Raw genomic sequence first — 15,594 nt, 5'->3', positions numbered from 1 at the left:
TTTTACCCAGGCTCCTGGCTGTTCATCCCCTACCTCCCAACTTCCACCAAGTTGGCTGCAGGACTGAGTGGTCCTTGAGATTCTAGGTAGCAAGCTAGTGTTGCTACATAGCTGGGAGATGGAAAAGACCCCTGTCCTCACCTCATATGAGGTGGTCCTGGTGGACTCAGGCTGGCCCTGGTCCTTCCACCTGGATTCTCTGTCTTGTTCTTATCACCCAGGGTTGTAGTGAAAGGGACAGGAAGGCACCATTGGCTGCCAGGCTGTGAGGGTAAATCTAGAAATCTCAAGATGAGGGAGGGGTTGGTTGATTTTTAGAGACTGTTTCACTGAACAAAGACTTTTTGAGGTTATACCCTATGCCAGGTACTTTCCTAGAAATTGGTGATTAATGTCTTAGCTTTCTTAGAGCTTACCTTCTGGTCTATTGGAGGCCAAAATTGTGCATGGTGGCAAGTGACAAAAATAGGCTTCTGATACTCTCCTTTGAAAGAAACTGAAAGTCTGGCTAACTCCCCAGTTTCTGAAGTTTTGCAATGTTAACATGTGTGCTCTTTCTACACAAACACTACATAGATTTCCTTGGGACACATTTTGAAAGATACAATTCAGGTGTTATGGCATTTTTGGTTCCCTGTTCATGTGTGAGCAAGATCTCTCAGGAAGAAACTTGGGGTGGGGAAGGAATGTCTGGCATATACCTACTCCCCTCGGGTACTGCTCATGCCCTAGGAGCAAGGGCAAGGCAGGTGGTGAGAGTCCATCATCCTCTGGAGAAGGGTGAGCCAGGTGTGCACCAATGAAGTCCAGCCCACTACCTGCTGTGTAATAAAGTTTGATTGAAACGCAGCTTTGTGCATTCATCTACCTATCGTCTCTGCTGCTTTCATGCTATAGTGGCAGAGCTGAATCGCTGCAACAGGTGTGGTGTAGACTGCTGAGCCTAAATACTGATTATTGGATCCTTTACCAAAAGTTTTCAGACTTTTTCACCAGAGCAATGGTTGTCAAAGTGTGGTCTTTGGACCAGTAACATCTACATCACCAGCTACCTTGTAAAGAAATGCAAGTTGTCACCCTACCCTACATCTGTTCAATCAGAAACTCTGGGGTGGGGCCCCTGCAAGTTGAGATGAGGTTCACACCAAAGTTCAAGAATCATCGGGCATACAATTTTCCTCTATAATTTTTAGGGAAGTATAGCCTAGCAATAAGTCAAAACCCCACAACAGTTTTTGAATTCTGGATAGCTCCTCATTAGAAAATTATTGTTGCATGTTGTGATGAATTGGCTGAGGCCTTTTTAGGAGAAGCTGTACGTAATGGAATTAACGATTAAGAATTGTGTTCACTGCACAAAAGATCATCAGCTGATTTTATAACACTTGTGAGGGCTAATATTTAGCTTCTGAACTAGTGAACATTATATCAATGTCCCTTTTTAAAGTTAAATCTCTTCAAATTAATCTTTGATCACAGCTGAGGGGAAGATGTTGACAGATTACATGTGTCTGTGCGCTGTGATTACGAATAACTCCTGTGTGGCCCCAGGAAGCCAGGAAAAGTCTGAGGACAGATTCCCATGCAAGTCGGGCAAGTCCTGCAAAAGCCGTGGAGGCGGTTGTGCCTCCCTCCCTGGGTGCGGTTTTGATGCTGCCCTGGGGCTGCCAACTCTTGCCTATCATCTGCCTCTGAAGAGTAAGAAAATCTGCATTTAGAGAGCAGTGGATTGAAATGTTTGGGTTTCTGAAATGCTGTGTAAATGATACCACAGGTAAGAGTGCTTGGAATAATGTATTTCCCTGCTTCCGTGGGTGAATTATGAGTAAAAATAGTCCATCAAATTTTCTTTTATACTTTTTTGTCATTTCATTGAGATATCATTGACAAACAGTGCTGTATAAGTTTAATGTGTACGGCATAATGATTTCACTTACATATATTGTGAAACGATGACTCTAATATGTTTAGTAAATATCCATGATCTCATATAGATACCCCCAAAAAAGGAAAAAAGAAAAACTTCTTCCCTTGTAATGAGAACTCTTAGCATCTCCTAACAACGCTGAAATACACCACAGATGAGCGTTGACTCCAGTCCTCACGCTGCACATTTCGTCAGCCTTCTCTGAACTTGGGACTTGCCTGACTCTTTATTTCCAGGCACGGAGATGTAAAAAACCTGCATGACCAAGCCTTTCCCTTGATCTCACTTCAAGTTTAATCATTATTATTTGAGTTTTTCTTTCATTTACATCACCTGTGTCCCTAAGACAAACTGGGCTTTCATGGCCCACCCAGCTCTTTTGTTGTGTCATTAACTGAAATAAATGAATGGCACCACCGTTGGGGCGACTGGGTAGGGATTTGTCACAGATAGCAAAGGAAAGATTGCCGGCAATTTCAGGTCTTGCTGCCCATTTCCCACTGATTCAGTAGTCACACAATTTATTCTATGATCACAGGCAGCAGGAGAGTTCATAGGTCGTGCACTCTCTACTTGGATGGTGACGCCAATACGGACTCCACAGAATTCCCCATTGTTAATATTTTGTTATGTCTACTTCAAATTTGTGTTTTTAAAAGTGATGGAGCTATAGAATTGTGCCCCTTAAGTCTATGTAATTTTATTAACCAATATAACTCCAAGAAATTCAATTAAAATACCATAAAAATAAAGTAATATAAAAAGTGATTAAGCAATTATGTTGAAGCACCCTTCACCCACCCATCATAAATCCTGTTCCCCCTCTTCCCACTCTGATGTCAACAATTGTGTGAATTTGGAATTTGTGTGTTAATGCTATTTACACCCATTTATGTCTCCATAAGCAATATGGTATTACATTGTGCACTCTAAAATTTTACAGAAATAGTTTCAGGCTATACATATATAAATAATATATTATTGCATAGTATGTATATATGTTTATAATATATATTATTTTGCAACTTGCATGTTCACTCAAGTGTTGATATGTAGATCCAGTTTGCTTCCTGAGGCTGTGGTGCAGGATCCGATTTGGGGACTATGCCACATTTTCTTACCCATTTACTTATCGAGGGACCTCCACACATTATCCCGTTTCACACCAAGACAATGCTGCCATGAACATCTTCATGCATTCTCTTTGTGTACATGTTGGAGAATTTCTCAAAGAAAATAGTGGAAAAAATTACTGGGTAATATAATCAGCACACCTTTTATAGTATGAACCAGTGCCAGAATGTCCCCCAAGGTGGCTGAGTGACTTCACACTTCAACCAACAGTACTTGGAGTGTCTGTTGTCCACATGTCCTGTGCCAGAAGAAAACATTTTTGCTGCCGTAATGAATGAAAAACTGTTTTTTTTATTGTTTTAACTTGTATTTCTTGATATTTAATGAGGATAAGGGTTTCTTCATTTTACTTTCATGTCTTTAATAGTCTTTTCATATACTTTGCTTCTTTCTCTGTTGAGGTTTTTTTTTTTTTTTTGGTTGTCTTTTTCCTATTGCATTGTGGGAATTCTTTATACCGGTGGTTTATGAGTGCTGTAAATGTGTTTTCTCAGATTACCACCTCTCTATAAATCTGTTTATGATGCATTCATTTTATAGAAGTTTTAATTTTAATAAAATCAAACTGATGTTTTATGATTTGGGCTTTTTGTAATTGAGCTGCTGTTTCTTTCCTTGAAAATGAAACTACGGCACAACAAAAATATGTCTGGAAGTGTAAAAATCCACACTTTGATCTGTACTGTTGCTGTGGAGCAATCCGAGCTCTAGCAGCTCCAGCACCAGCAGAAGCCTGCAGTGGCTGTGGGCAGCGGGCCCAGAAAAGGGGCAGTTGTCCGTGGACCGCCCTGGCTGGATTCACTTCAGCCCCGCTGCCCTGACGGCCCCCCAGCAGCTGCTGGGACAGCCAGCTGAGTTCCAGGGAAGCTCCATGCCCGGGGATGAAGCTGTGAGGGCAGCAGGGGAGAGGACTCTGCTGCCGGGCCACCTGGGTCTAGATGGAGGTCAGTTTGGTAAATTTTTTGTAAAATTTTGGTTTTACCCCGATTGTAGAATGACGGTGATTGGATATGCCATGCATCAACTTAAGATTACAAGTGGCTCTTGTCAGTGTTCTCACTGAGCCCACGTGATTCTGGACATCAGGTATTAAATGACCTCTTGAAACCCTCTCTACTGTGAGAGTGGGTGAAAGCAAAGCAGAGCCCTGGGGAAATTTCAGAGATGAGCAGGGTTTTGGGTTCCCATTGCTCTCCCCTTTTATCTGCTGAGCAATGTTCCTGCTCCATTTAGCTCACTTCAACTGGACCTTCTCCATCAGAACAAGAAGAGGGCGGCTGTCATTTGTTTATGCTTATGTGGAAAATCAGGGTCAGGGTGTTACAGAACATAGGTCCAAGGAGGGGGCAACATTTGGCCCACCCAGGGATGCCAAAAACTGCTACAGAACAGGGGCCCCTCCTAAGGACGGTATACTAGTACCGTCTGGACCACCTACTGGGCTCTTCTGTCCACCGCCAGAGGAAAGATGTCTCTCAATGCCAGAGATTTGTGAAAAGGAAAGGAAAGGTTTATTTAAAGCTATACAGACTTAAAGTAGTGACCCAATGTCTCTATTAAAATATTAAAGTCCTTTAGGATAACCACAGACACCCACAGTCCTTCCTTCCCCTCTCTGCCCTAATTTGGGGTACTGTAATTCAGGAAAAGAAGCACACGTCCATGTTTCAGGCCGCTGGCACCGTCAGCTGTGTCGCCATCCAGGCAGGATCTCTAATTATCACAAAGCCATGTGGCACCTTCTCATGGTCCACTGGCAAGAGTTCTTTTACTCTTCTTCCAGGCAAAGTCTCTCCTGCTTCTCAGGCCATGTGGCCAAAGGGAGCACCCCAAAGCCACATGGACCTTTTCTACCAGAGCTGCAGGGGTCTGCACTCTGGTCAAAACCTCATGGTTCTTTCCTCCACCAGAGCTGCAGAGAGGGTAGGGTTGCCACTCTGGCAAAGCCGAGTGGCGATTCCCTGCTAAAGCTGCATGGTGATTCTCTCTCACATGGCTGGAGTCCCTATTTTAGCTGAAGGCACGTGGTTCTCTCTTCAATGGCTGCTGCATCTGTGTCTTTAAATCCCCATGCCAGTCCTCCTTTGCAGCCCCATTTCTGACTCCTCCTACACTGACAATCGGCTACACTTGCCAGCATTCCTGTATATTCCAAGTTTACTGGGCTGCCATCGTGAGTCTGGGCAAATGGGGCCCCATGGCATGGAGCCAGTCAACTCCAAGCTCTCATGCAGACGCTATAACACGGGCTGGGGGTTGCCTCCCAGTTACATCTTAGGTGGAATTACTCCCTTCTCCGTGGCTCAAAGCTTGAAGATTATAGATAAGGTAAATGACCATTCTAGAGGTTATCTGTGAAATTGTTGCTATGCAAAACAGCTCTCAGTGGCCCTTCTTCATTTGTCCCTTCCCCCAACTGACACCTGTAGAGGGGGTAAGGGGTGAGGATATCTTGTATGTCTTTCTAATATTTCCTGGACACCCTGAGTTCTGGACCCCATTCCAAATCCCTTTTTGGGGGGCCCCCTTCTTGGCTATGTCCTGTTACAGGGGCACTAGGCTGGAACCTCTAACCAGCAATAAAGATGGTGTAATTTTCTGGTGCCCTGCAGCCAGGGATGGGATGCATATCGGAATAAGGATTGTCCTTCCAAGGGGTCAGAAGGACTTCGAACCCTGGGAAGGGCAGGACAGAGCTGAAAAACTCATCGAATGTCCCAGACCCCCTACATTGAGATGTAATTAAGGTAAGAATTCTCGTAGGCTGTGCCTTGTTTTGTTTTGAATATTTTAGGCAATCAGCTTTGTGTTGTGGGGTGAAAGGCCCTGGTCTCCTTACACAATACTTCAGATATCAGCACACTAAACTGCCGTGTTCTGGGCAGTGGGGTTGGGGTGTGGCTGCTGCTTTGAGCCCAGCCTCCAGCTCACTCTGAGATCTTACTCTGGGTTGGACCAGTCTTCAAGGCCAGTAGATGGGCAATCAGAGTAATGTGCTGCCATTGCAGCTGCTTCCAGGCAACTGATGGTGCTGCTCCAGGCATGGGCTGGCGCGCCAGGTTGCTCCTACCATGGCCCCAGGACCGAAGTTCCACCACTTCCTTGGAGTTCTGCACTGTGAGGTGGTCGCCTCCTTCCTATTTTTCCCATTGGCTCTCTCCATTTGTTGTCTTCCCAGAAGCTGGGGCTCCCCCCCATCACCCTTTCCCTTTCTTTATCCTCTGTTTCTTCCTCCCTCTGCACACAGATGTCTAACTTTGCAGAATGCATCATATCTCTGTGTACCTCCTGTCCATCTCCTGGGCCAGGTCCCAGCCAGCTTTTCCCATCTCTTCTGTGGCGGAGGCACTAGGAGCCCATCATTCCTGCTACTTCAGACTTGTGGCCAAAAGCAGAAACTGGAAGCAGGAAGCAGGAAGCAGGAAGCAGTGGTTTGTGCTGCTCGGCTGGCCTTTTCTTGGGGCCCAGGGAACTCCAGCCCGACTATGGCCAGTGAGATTGTTACCGAACAAGAGGTCCGAGGGAGGGGCAATACAATATTTGGCCCACCTAGGGATGCCCAAAACTGCTATTCAACAGGGGCCCCTCCCAAAAACAAAATACTAAAATCTACTGGGCTCTTCTGTCCGCCGCCAATTGGAAAGACATCTCTTAAAGCTAGAGATTTGTGAAAAGGAAACAAAATGTTTATTTAGTGCTATTCAGGCCTAATGCCTCTACTAAAATATCAAAGTCCTTTAGGTTGTATACTTACACCCACACATCGCTCCCTTCTCTCACTGTCCCAACTCCGGGTACCGTAAATCAGGAAAAGAACACACGTCTGTGTTGCAGGTCGTTGGCACCGTCAGCTGTGTCACTGTGTAGGATCTTGAGTTAATCCAAAGTACTGTGGTACCCTCTCATGGTCCACTGGCAAGAGTCCTTTGTACCCAGTTCCAATCAAAGTCTCTCTTGCTTTTCAGGCCCCGCGGCCAAAGGGGGCACCCCAAAGCCGCGTGGGCCTCTTCTACCAAAGCTGCAGGGGTCCGCACTCCACCAAAAGCATGTGGCTTTCTTCTTCACCTGGCTGCAGGGATCTCCATTCTGGCAAAGCTGTGTGGTTTTTCCCTTTCACCTGGGAAAGAGGGGTCCGCACCCTGCCAAAACCACATGGCTCCCTCTTTCACCTCATCAAGAGGGGATCTTAACAGCTGAGCCCATGTGGCTCACTCCCCTCAATAGCTGCTGCGTCTTGGTTTAAATCTCTGCACCCATCCTCCTTTGCGGCCCCATTTCCGACTCCTCCTACCATCAGTTACACCTGCCAGGACTCTCATACCCTCCCAGCTTTACTGGGCTGCCATCATTAGTCTGGGCAGGTATCACCCCATGTCCTGGAGCCAATCAATTCCAAGCTCTCACGCAGGCGCTGTAACTCGGGGGACCTGCCCCTAGTTACATCTTGGGTAGAAGCCACTCCCTTCTTCCTGGCTCAGAGCATGGTCACAGCTATTTAACATATCTATGAAACCAGTTAAAGGTTATAGATATGTTAAATGGCCATTCTAGAGGTTAACTGCAAAACTATTGCTATGCAAAACAGTTCTCAATGGTCTGGCTCTATTCGTTTCTTCCCCCTGGGGGGAGGTGTGAGGACATCTTATATGTCTCTCCAATATTCCTATACACTTTGAATTCTGGACACCATTCCAAATCTTTTTTTGGGGGCCCCCCTGGCTGCACCCTGTATCAAGATTAGGGATGCGAGAATACTGCTCTTGGGGAGAAACTTGAGAAGATTCAGGAAAACTGTTGAGCAGGATGCTAATTTCAGACACTGGAGATATAACAATGTGAAATAAAAAAATATAGTGGAGTTATTCTGGAATTACTTGTCACCCATGCCTACTTGTCATGGGGTAGATAAATACCTAGGCACAAAAGGTGTACGTGACTTTGAGGCAGTTTTATTCAACTTCAAAGTCAAATCAGGCTTGCAGGTGTCCTAGCTTCCTGGTGTGCTGCTCTGTAGCTTGGTCTAAAAAGCTACTAGACAGACACTGGCTAGTAATGAACATGGAGGGGGAACCCTGCCCTGGATATTTGATCAAATAAGCAAGCTACTTGTGTTTCACCTTTTCCATGGTTGACATATCATGAAACAACTGAGTGCAAATAAAAAATGTCTGTCATCTAGGATTTTAAATGCCCTTTAAGGTCTGTCTCTAAAGCATACATTCTCAAAGAGGGTGATACTGCATTCAAGGGGTGGAAAAATCATACTCTTGTATACATTATTTATACAGCTTTTAAGTCTATAAAGCACAGATATACACGTAATACGTAAATAGAAATACAGCAGGCCTTTATTATTAAAATATCATCGGGGAGTGGTCAGGACGTGAATGTCTAAAAAGGCTTGCCCGGGAGGGAGGTGCAATGGTAAAGATAGAAGTCGAGAAACACGGCTCAGTGGATACTTTTGTACAGGTCTTCTATTTTAAAGTATTACCTTGTAATTAATTTTTAAAGTAGAAAACCAGAGTTTTATGTCTTAAGACTGCTTAAAGTAAGACAGATCTATAGGAAGTCCATTACTGAGTGAAGGCGACATCCATCCATCTTAGCCGTTGCAGGAAGGTTCCCTGGAGGGCCCTCCAGTTGGGAAATCTGTGTCGTGCTGTTGTAACATAATAAGGCTGCGTGTTGTCCACGGCTCTCGGAAGCAGTCTTATAATTATTTCACAGTCAGATCTCCTTGGAGATAATGGTACTGATAATTACAACACCGAATTTCATAAAACCAAGACTCCGTTGATTGTGAGATATGTCATTAAAATTTGACACAAGGCTAGGATGCCACACACTATCAGCTGCACCAAAGCGATGTTAAAATGCAGGGAAATGTGCATCTTTGAATCAACACAATGCAGAAATAATAGCCAGACAACCACCGAGCCTTCACCACATGCCAGGTTTGTCCCACTAAATGTTTTAAGCCCTGATGCCTATTATATACGATGACACTTCTTGTTCCACTTTTCCAGTGAGGACAACTGAGGTTCAGAGTGGTGAAATAACGTGCCAAAGACTGCACAGCTCCAAAATGGTGGAGGAAGGAATCGACTCAAAGATCCTGGGATCTTTACGCCTCAGCCTTTTGGCGAAGGCGAGGCTGCATTTTTCTCTAACCCCTTTCTATCCCCATTTCCTGGAAAAGCAGATTCACCTCAGTTCCTTAAATGCATGAATTTCTAGAAAGTGCACAGAATGCAAGGCTTGTATATTTCAAATTTACAAGGGGCAAGTTCTTTCTTTTTAAAGGAATGCTGTGGAAAGAATGCATTCATAATGGGATCCCCCATGCCCTTTTGACCCGGTGGAAAGGTAATTGATCTTGGAGCCGGAGGACTGGGGTTTGGTCTGACTCCTTCATGGTGGGAACGTGGCTGGAGGGTCACCTTTCTGAGTTCTGGTGTCTAGGTGAGTTCTGAAGCCTGTGTCGTGTAAATTCAGGCCGTGGTGGTCCCACAGCTTTATTTAAAAACTTCTGGAGGATGAGATGCTAAACTCACACTCCTAATAGATTTATAGCTTTCTGCTGGGGGGTTAGTGTTGGGAGGAGGTATCTATTTTTATGTCTTTGTTGCCCTGGCTGTTCTGTAAAGGATCTTGGAGTATATTTAGTTCATTTGGCTGGGACACTCTCTTAATGGTATAGAGATAACGAATTGTATAGTATATCTTGCAATTGAAGATTTTGCCTCCCTTAACAATATTATAATCTTAACTTACTTTTTGAGGCTCCATTGCCTTTAGATAAATACAAAAATGTATTTTCTCTTTCCCTATTCCAGTGGGCACTTTTTCAAATGGACTGTAACAGAGACTTTGTTTACATTGGGAGTCATCTCAGGTTTACATTCAGAAAACCTAATACAATGTGAGCTGCAAACAACTGGGTGAAAGAAGAGGAAAGAAGGGAAGTTGTTTGAGGAGGGGTTTGCAGAACGATGGTGCAAGGCTGTCGCTTGCAGAGGACTTAGGGATTTGCTGGGAAGCGGAGTTGGCTCCTGCCCACTTCCGACGTCATTCGTGAGGGTTCCATGACCCTAATCCCCTATGCAAAACCGTCCTTCACACATGAGGCAGAGAATCCGTCCCCAGTGTCCTCATTTATTAGGGTGCATTTCTAGTAAATTCTTTTCTGATTTAGTGTGATATAAGGTTGTTCTTATATCACACACTTTAGTGTGATATAAAATTATTCTCAACAAAATCCTACCAAAATAAACATTTTTATGAGGTTATGTCTTCCAGAGTTTACCCAGTCATATTTATTATGCCAGTTTCTGAACCGAAAAAAAACCCAACTACATTTGTTTACTATACATTTTGCCAAAAGGCACAAAGAAGTTTTTTCTTCCTAAGATTTCTCGTTGGTTTTATTTGAGTATTGTCAACCAAATTAATCGATGTTGGCCAGGAGCGGGGGTGCTGTTTGGTTCTGTTTCTTGCTGGGGTTTGCTGTTGTGGTCTTTTGACTAGGAAAGCCATTCCTGTGAGTCTTGTGACTTGTGACATTTTAGAATCTGAGTCAGCCAGTGCTCTCACCAGAGCTGATTGTCAATGTCTTTTCCCAACTTCTCTTTCTGTGACATCATGTTGGTGGCTTGAAATGAACCCTGAGAGAGTATTTACACCATAGAAATTGGTAAAGCCTCCAAATCAGGGTCTCCCCACCAACCTTAATTCAGAGAACCTGTTGTTAAACACTTACGGCTCTCTAATGTCCATGGTGTTAAATTTCAGTGATGCAAATCACTGAAGACAATTTTGCATCAGTGATGCAAATCCTAGAGGACATGCTGCAAATGTTGGACAGAAAGTCACTGTCCTGGAACTTGGTCTGGGACTTTACCAACAGATGAGTGAGCTGGACATTCTGGCTGCCACCGCCTCCACCATCACTCAGCTGGGAGTTGTAGCCGTGTCTGTGTGTGTGTGGGCCCCCATGAGTGAGAACCAGTGTGTGTCTTTGTGCACCTGGGTATGCATGTGTGTCTGTGTGCCTGCATGTGTGTATTCCTGCATATGCCTGTGCGTGCACACACTCCCTGAAGCTCCTGCAGCAAGTGCTCACAGCAGCCTCTACCCTCCTGCACAGCTTCTCTTCCCTCTTCACGCATCTTTCTTTCCTACCTGAGCCCATCAGACTCATCTGGACATTCATTAGTCCAGACAAAGGAGCAAACAGCTTCTCAGAGCCATGCATGTCCTTGTGAGAGGGAAGAATGCTCTGTAGCAGAATACAAAGATCAGAATTCCTAACACATCCTTCCCCCTCTCCTGTCCTCTGTTCCTTCCTATCCATTAAATCTAATGTTCAGAAAAGCTGGCAGGGAATGGGGAAGGAGGGAGAGCTGATGCCACCTGTCTCCTTGGCACTGTGGTTGGGGGCAGTTTATAAACTGGCCATAAATCAGGGCCTTGGGGTGTTCCTTGGATTTTCTGGCATTCTCCCTCCTCCTTGCCAGTAAAAAGTTAGACTGACCTCAGGGATATGAGCTTTTGACTGGCTTGTGGTTTTTGTCTGGCCTCTGTAGCTACTGCTTAGGCTATTATGGGTGGAGGTCTGAGTAACCACCTAGAGTTAGAGAAGTTGGCAGGAGTAACGGCCTCCTCTTTGTACCATGAGGCTGGGCTGTTCCAGCCTTACATGTGTGTATGGTTTTCCTCCATTGCTGTACAGTCTTATACATAATAGCTGCTTCAGACTTCACAAAGATCCCCTGGGGTAGGCCCCTCAAATTCCCATTTCATTGCTGGGAAGACTTAGGTCCCCAAACTTGAAGTAACTTGCCCCAAATCTTATAGCCAGCAAGTGGCAGAAACAGAATTGGAATCCAAGGGTGTTCCAGGTTCCCAGCCACACCTCTATTCAGTCTGAGGGCCAGAAGTAATTTTTCAATTCATTTGCTAGTTTCTGTGATCTTGAACATGACTCTCTGCTCAACTGATTTTGTATCTCAAATGTAACCATAACAATGCTACCTTCCCAGGCCAGGTGAGGGGTCTTGGTATGGAATCCATTATTACAGGGGGCTTCTCCACTGTGGGGTCTTTACCTCTCACCTTACCCCATCCCCCGGACTTTGCTGGATCTAGGAGATGGCCCCTATTCAGACACAGCAGGCAAAGCTGGAGGAAGGTGTTCATTCCAGGCCCCAGCCCCTCGTTCTCCTCTGGGGGAGCTGAAACAGAAAGAGGGTAGAGGTTTGCAGTGTAGTCTTCAGGCTTAACCAGGCAAGCTCAGGCCTGTCCTGTGTTCTTCCCTCCACCTGAGGGTGCTGACTAACTGGGCTCTGCAGGGAGTGGGGGTGGGTGAAGGGTGGTGATTACATGAGAACCCTTTGAGAGGCGACAGGAGATCATTGCTATGGGCCCCCAGGAGGAGCTACAGAAGAAGCAGAGGGCAAGTCTGAGGACAGATGCAAAAATGTCCAGGGTCCACAGTGGGGCTGTGAGGTCCCTTGTAAGTGTGGGCATGAGGGCAGTGACCTGAAAACATGTGACTGCTGGGGCCAAGGCCTCTTGTTCTCCTGACAGACTCCAGACTTTATAGAACTGTAGCAGGGCTAGAGGGAGACTTTTGTCTCTGAGGTGATGCCCCGTGCAAGGCGGGCACTCAAACTGTGAGAGCAGACGGACAAAGCCAAGAGCACCGTTGCCAGCTCATCTGTGTGACTGTCTTCATTGGCTTCCTCTCCCAGAGCAGGCCTCTTCCATGGTTTCATCTCAGCACCAAACAGGTGTCGGTTCTGTTTCTTTCCTTCCTGGGAATCGCTTGTTTGTCTGAGCACAGCTCTCATTTTGCTGCCTGCCAGTACAGAGGAAGATGCTCAAATTTTACAAGTTAATGAATTCCATAAATTTTCAACTGTTAGCAGGGGTTCGAGGCTGATTCTACATCTCTCTCCTAGTGAGATTTATTCTAAAGGTAGCAGGTCCTAATCACAAAGATAGTCCTCATAATAGAACAATCCACATGACTGGATTCATTGAGATATGTCTGTATTTGTCCCAATTGTTTACTATTAAGGTATTAAGTCAATCTGGTCTTTAGTAGTCATAGAAAATTGACTATTGGTATTTGGATAATTATAAAAGTACATGCAGATAATATACTTCAGATATTGTATTTTTCTAACCATACATATTAGCTTTGACCAGGAAAATATCAAGCCTTAATTAAGTCTTCTGCAGATCTGAGAGCCATGCTTGGAAATAGTGATGTCTTTTTTTGTGTCACACAAAATACTGAAGGACAATTCTTTTTTTTTCTTTGCTTCAGGAGAGGTTCTCATGCACTTCACCTTGGAAAACCTGATGTCTGCTCTCTCAATCAGAGTTCTCAAAAGTATGCTGAATAAAACTCCGTGACCAGTCTCAGAATTTTCCTCACTGTCAGGTGTTGTGGGGACTGCACACTGCCCAGGGTGTGGAACCCTCACCTAGCGGCGAGTGTGAGATTCTGTACCTGGATACGGTGAGCATTCCCGCCTCCCACACGGCATTGTCCCAGGTGGTATACATAGCCCTGCTCTCGACCAAAGCCACCCATGGTTCCTGGTCTGCAATTTCATTTTCCAGGTGTATAGACTGCTATCCTCTCTCATCCAAAATCATCTCCTCGACCTCATAATGATCAAAGAAGTCTCAGATGATGCTTTTCAAGTGGTCCTACTCAGTGAGCATTCACAGGTCATAGGACCGACCTGTGGTTGTTTTCCATGTGGAAGGACAAGATAGTCTTACACATAGTTTTCTCTCAGTCCTCAAAATTCGATCCACATAATGAGCCCCCATTCCCCACCCCTTCCTCTTTCCAAGTGCTTTATCAAGTGATTTTCCAGCTCTGTTTATCTAGAGGTGACACCTATTTCCCTGTTCCTGGTGTGGGCTGCCTTGGTGACTTGCACTGGACCACAAACTGCATTGGACGTGACACCGTGGCAGGTCTGAGCTTGGTCTCCAGAAACTCCGTGCACTTCTGCCCTCTCACACTTCTCTGCTTTGCCCTGAGAACATGCCTAGGTTAGCCTGTTTGAGAATGAGAGACTGTGTGCACTAGAGACAGCTGTCCCAGCCAAAGCCACCCTAGACCATTCCACCCGCAGCCAGTCTGCCTGCTCATCACAGACATGTGAGTGTGATGAGCTGAGAACACAGAGCCCAGCCCAGATCATCAGAACCATCCAGCTAACTCAGAAGTGATAAATGGTCATAGTTTTAAGACATAGTTAACTGATATACCTGAGCACAGTAGGTGGTAAACCTAGCTAATATTTTTAGTTTTTGTTAAGAATATCACATAAGTCCTGGCTGTACCATTATGAGCCTCCTTTTCCATATGCTTTCCTCTCCAGTCCCTGCTTGCCTCTGCTCTTTGTCTTAAGGCCATGTATCGGTCCGCCTCTTAGACACGGAACACCCTCCACTCCCTGTCTTCTATTTCCCATTACAGAGTTCAAGAAAAAACAAACCAAAGGGGCTCTTTCTAGTGGAAGAAGGAGCAGAGTGTATCGAATTCCTGGAACCACATCTGGTTTACCCAACAAATAGAAAGTGAGAGACGACTCTATTCCAGGCACTGTGTTTGGAATCAATTTGAACTGCTTCTTCTTTAAGCAGGGGCATTGACATCAGTCCTCATTCTCACAGACATCCCAGATGAATCCAAAAGTGCTAAGCACAGAGGCAAGAAGACTGAGTACTTGCATGTGGAATAGACTTGAATTAGATGGAGGAAAACTCGGTCTAACTCCGGATTAGTTTTTTACTTGTGCTAGCTATCTGCTGTTTGACCTTGAACCAACCAGTCATCCTTTCTAAATGTGTTTCGTCTTCTGCAAAATAGGAATAATTTTGTGTGCTCTGTTTATCTCATACATCATTGCAAGGACTAAATTAGGTGGCATGTGTAGAGATGCTCTGTAAACTATCAAGACTCTGTTGTGCAATGTAAGGCTTTGTTACGATTGCTACCATTTCACGTCCAGCCAGGAGATTGAATCTGGGAAGAATGGCAGACAGCCCAGGGCTGCAGGGCAGGGAGGCTGACTCATTTCTTTACCAGCAGATAAAGTAGGAAAAGCACTGTGAGTCATATCAGAGAAGAAGCCTGGCAAACACAGAGAAAATAGTCTGGAGAAAGCTGATGAGCCCACTGTTGGAATTCTGCATTGGGGTTTAGAAACATGAGCACCAGGGTGCTGAAAACATTGGAGGGAGTCCAGGGAAAAGTGATGCTCATCACTCCAGAACAGAAGGCCCAGCTTGGGAGGGAGTCAGCGGGAAATGTGTGGGCTTTAGCTACCAGGGAATTGTACTTGTTTTTTCAGGATCTTCCAGGGGGAAGATGCTTCAGAGATATGTAATATGCTCTGGCTTGGAGAGTGCTGGGCTACAGGGCCCTGCACAGGGACCCTGAAACTCTATCCTGACTCTCAGTGAAGAAAACAGTGAGAGATGTACCAAGAGAAGAGGAA

This window comes from Artibeus jamaicensis, unplaced genomic scaffold, assembly GCF_021234435.1.
Source record: "Artibeus jamaicensis isolate MK-2021 breed Jamaican fruit bat unplaced genomic scaffold, CSHL_Jam_final scaffold_369, whole genome shotgun sequence".
NCBI classification, from domain to species: Eukaryota; Metazoa; Chordata; class Mammalia; order Chiroptera; family Phyllostomidae; genus Artibeus; species Artibeus jamaicensis.
This window is presented reverse-complemented; position numbering follows the sequence as displayed.